This window comes from Bos taurus, chromosome 5 (genome assembly GCF_002263795.3).
Source record: "Bos taurus isolate L1 Dominette 01449 registration number 42190680 breed Hereford chromosome 5, ARS-UCD2.0, whole genome shotgun sequence".
In the NCBI taxonomy this organism is placed as follows: Eukaryota; Metazoa; Chordata; class Mammalia; order Artiodactyla; family Bovidae; genus Bos; species Bos taurus.
Genome location: NC_037332.1, coordinates 75,743,826 through 75,754,956, shown reverse-complemented (window position 1 = coordinate 75,754,956; position 11,131 = coordinate 75,743,826).

Sequence of the window (11,131 nt, the reverse complement as noted above, 5' to 3'; positions counted from 1 at the left end):
GAGAGCTGGAGGAGGCTGGGGAGGGGAGAAGGAGCCTACGAGAAGAGGGAGTGCGAGGGGCCCCAGGCTCCGCAGTGTGCAGCCTGAGGGGTCCCCATGATGCTGCCACAGGCTGGTGGGAGGGGCCTCTGCCCCCTATCTCGCCCCCTGGCTCCACTGTCAAATATCCCTGGCGCTTAGCTGAGATAAGGGGGGAGAAGAAGAGGAGGGGAGGGAGATGACCAGAGGCCAGGAGAAGGTGGGGGAGAAAAGAACAGAAATTGAGAGCAGGAGAGGGCTAGTGAGCCGGCAGTGACAACCAAAATAGAGACGGTTTATTGAAATTTCCGTGTGTCTGTCTGCTTCACACATACACACATCTCACAACACCTCCGGGTACCAGTATTATTTCTAAAGTTCAATTTTGTAAATGTTTGCCTTTTATTTAACCTATTCATTGGAATTGCTAATGCATTTATATATCAATATTTAAAAGATGCATGTGTGCAATGCTGGGTCTCTGTGTTTTCGTCCCTTCTCTCAGAAGGCCAGGCTCCTGTCCTTGGAGGCAGACAGCCAACTACTGCAGGCGACTTCGCTTTCCTCCCGGGGTGTCCGCCCAGAGATAAGCAAACATGTACATGTTCCCCTTTTTAACCCATTAAAGGATGGCATTTCATCACTGAGGTCTTCTGATTTTTTTTTTCCACTTAAATCTATAACGGAGGACACTACTAAAGCTCAGAGGGGGTAAGACACTCATCTAGGGTCACACAGCAGGACGCAGAAGTGGGCCGAGACTGCGGTAAACCAGCCGGAGGGGATGGGAGCGGGGAGAGGACATGTTTCCGGAAAGAGAGTCTGGAGGAGGAGGGGAGCGCTCCTGGAAGGAGGAGGCTGACGGAGGCGAGCTGGGGAGTGAGAGGGAGCGGCGACGGCGCTGCGGCCGGAGAGGCTTGGTTTCCTGCCGCTTCCGCTCTGGCGGGTGCGGGCGCCTTCTGCATGTCCTCCCACGCCCCTTCCAAATCCTCTTCTAAGTGCGGGTCAGGTCCTCGCCCCCTCCCCTCATCCCTAGGCTCTCGATCAGGTCTGGAGATGGGGCGGAGAGCAACTCGTTCCCGCTCGCGACCTCGGGCGAACCACCTGTAAAATGGGTGTGTGGGTGGCTGCGGGAACGAGTCAAAGGGGATGGGGGAAAGTGGACGTTCCAGGGCTTCTCTCTGTGTTGGCATTGCCCCCCAATTTGAAGGGCCGCCCCCCTCCTCTTCCCTCAGTGCACTTGCACTCTTCCCCGGCTTGTTGGAGGGACGGTCCCCGAGGGTAGGGGACCCTGCTCCACCTCCCACCCCGCGCTGCCCTCCTAGCGGTTCTCCCGCCCCGGGTGCCGGGAGCGCCTGGGCGGGGCCGCAGCGGGCATCCTCCACGTAGCTGAGCTTGAAGGAAGGCCCGCGTGGCGCCCGGCTAATGAACTCTGGGGCCGCGGGTGCGCGCTGTCCGGTCCGGTCTTCCTTGCACCGCCTGAAGCACTGACGCCACTGACTGGCTCTAGGTTCGAATCCCTACAGGACGGATTCTCCCTACTTGCTCTGCTGTGAAAGACCCGTCTCTGAGTCTCACTTTGCTCCTCTCTAAGGGTTGGTGGAACTCTGCATTCCGATGCTTATATCTTTCCTTTTCTCCTTTGCTTTTCGCTTCTCTTCTTTTCACAGCTATTTGTAAGGCCTCCTCAGACAGCCATTTTGCTTTTTTGCATTTCTTTTCCATGGGGATTATCTTGATCCCTGTCTCCTGTACAGTGTCACGAACCTCCGACCGTAGTTCATCAGGCAGTCTATCTATCAGATCTAGTCCCTTAAATCTCACTTCCACTGTATAATCATAAGGGATTTGATTTAGGTCATACCTGAATGGTCTAGTGGTTTTCCCTACTTCAATTTACGTCTGAATTTGGCAATAAGGAGTTCATGATCTGAGCCACAGTCAGCTCCTGGTCTTGTTTTTGTTGACAGTATAGAGCTTCTCCATCTTTGGCTGCAAAGAATATAATCAACCTGATTTCGGTGTTGACCATCTGGTGATGTCCATGTGTAGAGTCTTCTCTTGTGTTGTTGGAAAAGGGTGTTTGCTATCATTGAGAAGACGTGGCGGGAATACACAGAAGAACTATACAAAAAAGATCTTCACGACCAAGATAATCACGATGGTGTGATCACTCAGCTAGAGCCAGACATCCTGGAATGTGAAGTCAAGTGGGCCTTAGAAAGCATCACTATGAACAAAGCTAGTGGAGGTGATGGAATTCCAGCTGAGCTATTCCAAATCCTGAAAGATGATGCTGTGAAAGTGCTGCACTCAATAGGCCAGCACATTTGGAAAACTCAGCAGTGACCACAGGACTGGAAAAGGTCAGTTTTCATTCCCATCCCAAAGAAAGGCAATGCCAAAGAATGCTCAAACTACTGCACAATTGCACTCATCTCACACGCTAGTAAAGTAATGCTCAAAAGTCTCCAAGCCAGGCTTCAGCAATATGTGAACCATGAACTTCCTGATGTTCAAGCTGGTTTTAGAAAAGGCAGAGGAACCAGAGATCAAATTGCCAACATCTGCTGGATCATGGAAAAAGCAAGAGAGTTCCAGAAAAACATCTATTTCTGCTTTATTGACTATGCCAAAGCCTTTGACTGTGTGGATCACAATAAACTGTGGAAAATTCTGAAAGAGATGGGAATACCAGACCACCTGACCTGCCTCTTGAGAAACCTATATACAGGTCAAGAAGCAACAGTTAGAACTGGACATAAAACAACAGACTGGTTCCAAATAGGAAAAGGAGTTCATCAAGGCTGTATATTGTCACCCTGCTTATTTAACTTATATGCAGAGTACATCATGAGAAACGCTGGACTGGAAGAAACACAAGCTGGAATCAAGATTGCCAGGAGAAATATCAATAACCTCAGATATGCAGATGACACCACCCTTATGGCAGAAAGTGAAGAGGAACTAAAAAGCCTCTGATGAAAGTGAAAGTGGAGAGTGAAAAAGTTGGCTTAAAGCTCAACATTCAGAAAACAAAGATCATGGCATCTGGTCCCACCACTTCATGGGAAATAGATGGGGAAACAGTGGAAACAGTGTCAGACTTTATTTTTTTGGGCTCCAAAATCACTGCAGATGGTGACTGCAGCCATGAAATTAAAAGACGCTTACTCCTTGGAAGAAAAGTTATGACCAACCTAGATAGCATATTGAAAAGCAAAGACATTACTTTGCCAACAAAGGTCTGTCTAGTCAAGGCTATGGTTTTTCCTGTGGTCATGTATGGATGTGAGAGTTGGACTGTGAAGAAGGCTGAGCGCCGAAGAATTGATTTGATCCTTTTGAACTGTGGTGTTGGAGAAGACTCTTGAGAGTCCCTTGGACTGCAAGGAGATCCAACCAGTCCATTCTGAAGGAGATCAGCCCTGGGATTTCTTTGGAAGGAATGATGCTAAAGCTGAAACTCCAGTACTTTGGCCACCTCATGCAAAGAGTTGGCTCATTGGAAAAGACTCTGATGCTGGGAGGGATTGGGGGCAGGAGGAGAAGGGGACGACAGAGGATGAGATGGCTGGATGGCATCACTGACTCGATGGACGTGAGTCTGAGTGAACTCTGGGAGTTGCTGATGGACAGGGAGGCCTGGCATGCTGTGATTCATGGGGTCACAAAGAGTCAGACACGACTGAGCAACTGAACTGAACTGAAGGATTGGTGGGGGCAGGGAGAGGGTGGAGAATAAGAGAGAATAAGAGAACACCTCTTAGGATGGTGGGAAGGATAGACAACTCCATGCCATGCAGATTGCTTAGCTCAGTGCCTGGGCTCAGGGAATGCTCAATACATGTCTGCCAGGTTGATGACCATGAGTGGTGGTGATGACCATGATGGTGGTGATGATGACTCCAGCTAGCCTGACCGGAGGAGCCACAATGGACTTTGGAGAGACCTCATGTGAATCCCCAGCCCCCTCTACATTTAGGGATTGTTGAGTGAGTTGCTCAGGATCACAGCCAACACTGGGGAAGGGATATGGTTCCAAGTGGAAATTCGAGGGTTCTCAGCCCTGGACCTCTCTGCAACCCTTCCTCTCCCTGGCAGTGTGTGCCACACCTGAGCCCCCTTCACTCTGTCTTTGCCACATTATTTGAAGTGTTTAAACTGGAAGAATTATTAGGTCATCTTGTCTAATCCTCTAGTTTGCTGTGTGACAATGAGCTAGACACTCATCCTCTCTGGGCCCACATTCACATCTGTCAACTGAACGGGCTGGACTACCCTCAATTGGCAGTACCCAAATCCTCCAGCAGCATATTAATGTCTTTTGAAGAACTTAAAAAAAAAAATGTCAGCTCCTGGACCCCTTTCCAGACCTGGTGTGCCATGCCTCAGGATGTGAGAGAATTTGCAGCAAGCTGAGTCCTGGTCCCTAGGAGGCACAGACCAAAGAGCCTTCTAGCTCTTGATTTAGCCCCTCCCCAGTCTCTCTGGGACAGATGAAGACCCTGAGACCCAGAGAAGGGAGGTCTTCTGCCCTCCTCCCAGTCTCTTCTTCTACTGGGCCCTCTGTCCAGCCTTCATTCCATTCTCTTGGGCTGAGTTGAAGCATCTAAGGGGGAGTGAGAGTGGAGGGAGCAACCACCACCCTGCTTGTGGCTGACGCTCCTTTGCTCCTGTCATCTGATTCTGACCTCAGCGCTGGGGGCCCTGCCTCACTTTTTTGAACCCACAATTGTAGGAATCTCTTGGGTGGTACCCGGGTGATGCTAGTGGTAAAGAACCCACCTGCCAACAGAAGAGACATAAGAGGTACAGGTTTGATCCCTGCGTCAGGAAGATCCTCTAGAGGAGGGCATGGCAACACATTCCAGTATTCTTGCCTGGAGAATCCCATGAACAGAAGAGCCTGGTAGGGTATAGTCCATGGAGTCGCAAAAAGTCAGACATGACTGAGGCGACTTAGCATGCACGCACGCTTGGGTGGTACCTGGGAAGGACGGATGTGGCACTGGTGGGGGAAGGGGAAGACAGGCATATAGGAAGTAGGTTCATCTGTCTGTGGTCTTGAGGAGCTTGTGTTCTGGTCTTGGCTCCTCTTAGGAGGGATGGTTTGAGAGAGGAACTGATTGAAATGTACTTTTCGTTTCGGGAAATTAAAGTCCTCAATTTGAGAGCATGGTGGCAATTAGTGTTTAATCATGGGAGGATAGAGCATGGGGAAACGTTCCCAGCACATGGATGGGTGGGCTGATAATCAGCCGTGCTTCCTCCTGGGGAGGCTGAGGCTCATTCCTCACCTTCCCCAGGACAGATTAAAGGTGTAATTTGATGAATCAATTTGTTTTCTGGAGGAGGAAAGAGGGAAGAAGAAATATGATAATTTGAATCAAGTTGCTCCATCCTGTCCTACAAGAGTCTTTGGGAAGGGGAGCAGGGAAAAGAGGCAGATCCAAAAGGTGGGGTCCTGGTTTCTTCTTTCAGCTATTTGCACTGATGTATAGACCTTTGAAGTCTCACAGACCTGAGTTCAAATCCTGATTCAGAACTATGTCAGCTGTGTGACCCTGAGAAATCCACTTTACCTCTCTTTGCCTCCATTTCCTCTTCTGCAAGAGGGTGACAGCCCAGCAGGGTGACTGGGCTAACATTTGTAAATATGCCCCTTGCAGTGTCTGCACATAGTAGGTGCTCAGGAAAGGGAACAAGAGACAACCTTAGGTTTGAAGTCCAACTGGCAGGATGGAGAAGGAAGCTGGAGTCAGGTTGGGTGGGGCTGAGACAACTGACCCTTGTGGCTGGGCTTGTGATGGTGGGCCAGATGGCTCTCTGGGCAGCACCTTTTGGGTCCTGGAAGACAGAGCACGGTAATGGGAAACTTCTAGGCAGAGAGGCAAAAACTCCAAACAGTGGGTAGCAGGAGCAGCCTGTGTGGTGCTACTCCCAGAAGTCTTCCCCATCACCCTAAAACAGGTTGGATCCTCAAGTGCATCTCAGCATCCCCTTGACTTTGCTTCTGTAGCCCTGTGAATCATGGTGGGTACCTAGTGAGCCAAGCATACCATGGGTCCTCAGTCAGTGTTGAACACTGGGGAGAGCTGGGCAGCAGGGGCACAGGGTGCTGGGCTCTGGCTGCAGCTGCACTGACCAGGAGAGCCTGAGCTGCAGAAGAGAGAGCTCAGGTCTCAATTGGACAGACCTAGGTTTGAATCCTGCCTCTTTCTGATTGCATTTGAACTGCCTTTTCTAAATCTCCTCTGTAACTTACATTTTCCTGAGCTGGTTATTAATAATGACAGCAGTTGCCTCCTGCCTCCTCCTAGTGAGGGTGTCCTGAAGGAGTCTTAGGTCAGCTCCAAGGGATGGTTTTGGCCACTGAGAGGGGCAATGGGGATGGAGAGAGGGGCTTCTCTCCACTCACTGAGTACAAGCCGCATACTCTGTGGCTTGTGCTGAGGTCTCTACACACTTCATTTGACTCCACCACTCCCCTGTAAGATAGGGATAGTTATTCCTACTTTCCCAACAGAGGAACTGAGGTTCAGAGAGGTTACCTGGCTTGCTTAGGCTCACCAACAAGGAGTCAGTTGTCAAACGTGGGCCTTTCTGGCTCAGAGTCTGGGCTCTGTCCCATCTGGCTGGCACCGTGGGAAAGGTGGATGATCCGGGCTGGAGGCCACAGCCGAATATGGGTGGGTGAGCCCATAGATCTTGGCTAATGAACCCTGGTGGGCCTGGTGCTAGTGGGCACTGGAAGTATCAAGCACAGATTTCGTGGGAAGGCAGGTGGTGCCTGTAGTGGGGTCAAGAGTTTCTCTGTTTTCCCCTTTCCTACTCCCATTCTGGCCAGGAAGGAAAGGGTTGAAGGTAGGGTCTTAAGGAGGGAATATATACTCAGTTTCACCACTATCTCTCTAGTTGGGCTCAGCTTTCCTGTCTGTCCAGGGTGCTAATGATGCCCACCTCTCAGGCCTCTTTTGAGCACTGAGAGCAGTAACATATGGGAATCAAGAGGTCAGATGGAGTGGTCATTCTGTCACTGCCCCTTCCCCCCAAGAAAATGCACTTTCTTTGGAGATCCCAGGGTCTTGAGGATGCTGGCAGGTGTCCCCAGACTGTGCCAGAGCCCAGGTAGTCCTAGGTAAGGGACCTGCATGGCCTGGCCTGAGTGGATGAGAGAGTGGGTGGTTCTAGCTCAGCCAATGAAGTGTCTGCTTCTGATTGGAGCGCTGGTTGCTATGGCGACCGATTGATTGCCCGAGCTGCAGAAACTCAAGGGGAATGAGCAATGGGCCTTTCTCCCAAGCTGAACAGTTTAGGCTAGTGCTGAGAGGCCAAGGCAGGGGAGACATCCTCTGGGAACAGAAGGGCACCTAGGCTCAGTCCAGGAGCTGCTGCTGGTCACATGCTGTGTGTGGGTGTGTGTGTCCTGATCTATCAATGGGCTGGGAGAAGGGGGAGGGGCTGGCACTTATGAAGCAGCTACTATACAAAAATGAAACTGCTGGACAAATAACATATGATATCACTTATATGTAGAGTCTAAAGAAATGATACAAATGAACTTATTTTCAAAACAGACTCACAGACTTAGAAAACAAGCTTATGGTTTGCAAAGGGGAAATGTGGAGGGTAGGGATAAACTAGGAGTTTGGGATTAACATATACATACTGCTATATCTAAAATAGATAATCAACAAGGACCTACTGTATAGCACAGAGAACTCTACTCAATATTCTGTAATAACTATATGGGAAAAGAATCTGAAAAAGAATGGATATATGCATATCAGGGCTTCCCAGGCGGCACAATGGTAAAGAATCCACCTGCCAATGCAGGAGACAGGGGTTTGATCGCTGGGTGGGGAAGATCCACTGGAGGAGGAAATGGCAACCTGCTCCATTATTCTTTACTGAAAAATTCCATGGACAGAGGAGCCTGGAGGGCTACAGTCCATGGGGTCACAGAGAGTCAGACATGACTGAGCAGCTGAGCACACACGCATAACTGGATCACTTTGCTATACACCTGAAGCTAACACAACATTGTAACTCAACTGTGCTTCCAATATAACATACAAATTCAATTAGAAAATGAAGCTGCTGGGACTTGAACCTGGCCAGGCGGAATCTCAAACTGTTTGTGAGGACTAAAGCACATTTATGGGGGACCAACATGTACTTTGGATCACCAGAATGTAACCCCAGTAGCATCAAGTCCCGAGGGTGAGGGAGAGAAAGGCATTGTTGAGGGAGATCAGGGCTGCACTGTCTGAGGGCCTGAAGAGTCAAGGTGCATGGACAGGGGACGGTGAGTTGAGACTGGAGGGAATGAAGTGTTTGGAGTGGAGGAGATAAAGGCGCCCCTGGGGCAGGGGTTTGGGGGGGTGCCACTGACTTAAGCAAAAGTGGGGAGATGGGATGAGCAGGGCAGGTGGCAGGAACTGGACCAGCCTTCTGTGATGTGGGCTTGCATCAGCTGAGAGGAATGGCTGTGGTCTCTCTGGTTTGTTAGTCCCAGAAGTCTGTGCTGGTCCCACCCTGCCCGCTATTTCAGCCCCACCCACTCCCTCTGCCTCCTCTCTGAGTCTGGAGATAAGCTAATCTCTATTCAGCTTCCTCTTTGGGGTAGGGGAGGGCGGTTGGTGGTGGTTAGTTGAGTCCTTGGCCTTCTCTCGTTGCACTGGCCCCACCTGACAAGGGAAGAAGTTGGCACAAATGGGGCTATCCCCAGGACTCAAGTGTTGGTGGCTTCCTCCTGTCCTCTCCCTGCTCACACTCCCCTTTTAGATTCCTTTTCCTCCAACTCTTTCTCAAAGTGCTTTTTTCTCACTCCTGACCTGGGAGGACCTCTGACTCTCTCACAGTCTGCCCCATGGGTGTGGTGTGATTTTGTTTGGATCCCTGTTCCAGCCTCTTCTCTCCAGTGAGCCCAACCCCTGCTCCAGCCATTCTGGTTCCTATCCGAGGCCTGCCTCATCCCAGCCCCATCCCGTACTTCTGGCAACCCCTGCCCTGCCTTGCCCTGCTCTGCTCTGCCCTCTCCTATGCAGCCTCTGCCCCACCTTCATCCAGAACTCCTTCCCCACTGGCTGCCTCTCTCCTACCCCTGCCTGTCCCTGCCTCGTCTTCATCCTTGAGCCTTGAGTTCCCAGATGGGCTTGCTTAGGCCTTGGCCTCATTGTCATTCTGTCCACGGCAGCATCAGTCGCTGGCTGCAGGCGCTGTCGGGGGTGAAGGAGAGAGGGGAAGAGAGAGGTTGGGTCTGCAGACTGAGGGGAGCTCTAGGTCTGCTCCCCCAGCCTTTTCTCTGGCAGAAAAGCTCCCACCAGGCCTGGAAGAGCTGCTGTTTATTGAACACCTACTGTGTGCCAGAATCTTTAAACCACAACCTGTCTAACCTTCCAGCAACCCTACATGGCAAGTGTTATTCTCCATTTTATTGCAAGAGGTGAAGCCATGTCCTGATAGTAAAGGCAAGATTCACCCTGGACCCAAGGCCTCCTGCTCACTGTCTTTTGCTGTGGGATCTGGGCAATGTGACGGTAGTTGGCTTCCCTACTTCAGGTGCCTCTGCGTCCCTGAAGCCTGGGCTCCTATAGGCACAAATGGGGGTGAGTCAAGAGGATGTACAGGGAGCAGGAAATGCACGGGCAAATGCTTGGAGACTGGGGCTGTTTAGGGAAGACAGACCTGGGGGATCCAGTTCTGTTCCTGCCCGCTTCCCCCACCCCCTTTCCCACCCCTCACCAGGGTGTGTGATCAGAGTCACTGCCTATAAGACTTGAAGACTTAAAGACTAGGCTGGGTGCCTGGCCTTTATAGAGGAGAACTGGGGAGCCACTGAAAGTTGTTGAGCAAGGGAAGGGCAAGATCCCATATGTCTTAATTCCTTCCTGCTTTCATTGTTGCATTTACTAAAAATTTTACTAAGAACTTTCTCTGGGCCATGCTTTTGCTAGGACTGATGATACAGAAATGCCAGTTGCAGTCTCAGACCTCAGGGGACTCAAGGGCTCACGAGGAGCATGCATATTCATGCATTCATGTTCATGCATATTCATAATGGCACTGAAATCCCACTGGTGCCCAAGTAGTTTTGTAAACTGAGACCATGGAGGTGGGTGAAAGATATGAAAAGTTTCCAGGAGGAGTTTGGGACTGAACTGAGTCTTGGGGAAGGGTCTAGTAGAGGATGCCAGGCCCATTGGACTGGAGGTAAGGAAGAAGAATCCAGGCAAGAAGGAATAGCATGAGTAACTACCTGGAGGCTAGATCCAACCTTTGGGGTTCTGGGAAACACTAGCAGTTTAGATGTTTGTTAAGACTGAACAAGGCGGGTAACTCAGCCCCTTGTATGTTGCACTGGGAGCATGGCTTGAATAGAGGGAGCAGTGAGGAGCCAGGGGGAGGTGTGATACCAGAGAGAGCGTGAAGGGGTCAGGGAGACCTGGCAGGAGATGATGGAGGTCAGAACAGAGAGAATGGAAAAAAGGGAAAGACTGCCCATCCATTTATCTAGACTGTGTTTGCTGAGCATCTACTGCAAGCCAGGGACTGTGCTGGGAGCTGAGAGGAAGCCAGTCAGGCTTGATCACTGATTGGATGAGGGCTGGGGGCTCAGTTGGTAAGAATGGAAAGAGGGCAAGCAGGGTTAGGCAGTGGGTGGTGAACACTTTGAGTTCAGGGTGCATTGATCTGATAGCTCAGCAAGTAAAGAATCCGCCTGCAATGCAGGAGATCCTGGTTTGATTCCTGAGTCAGGAAGATCCTCTGGAGAAGGGATAGGCTACCCACTCCAGAATTCTTGGGCTTCCCTGGTGGCTCAGCTGGTAAAGAATCTGCCTGCGATGCGAGAAACCTGGGTTTGATCCCTGGGTTGGGAAGATCCCTGAAGAAGGGAAAGGCTACCCACTCCAGTACTTTGGTCTGGAGAATTCCATGGACTGTATAGTTCATGGGGTCGGAAAGAGTCAGACATAACTGAGCAACTTTCACTTCATCCAAGTAGCTGAGATTTGGGATGGGAGGGGCTAGAAGAAAATGAAAGATATTGGGTTGGCCAGAAAGTTCGTTCAGGTTTTTCATGTTATGGAAAATTCTGAACGTACAA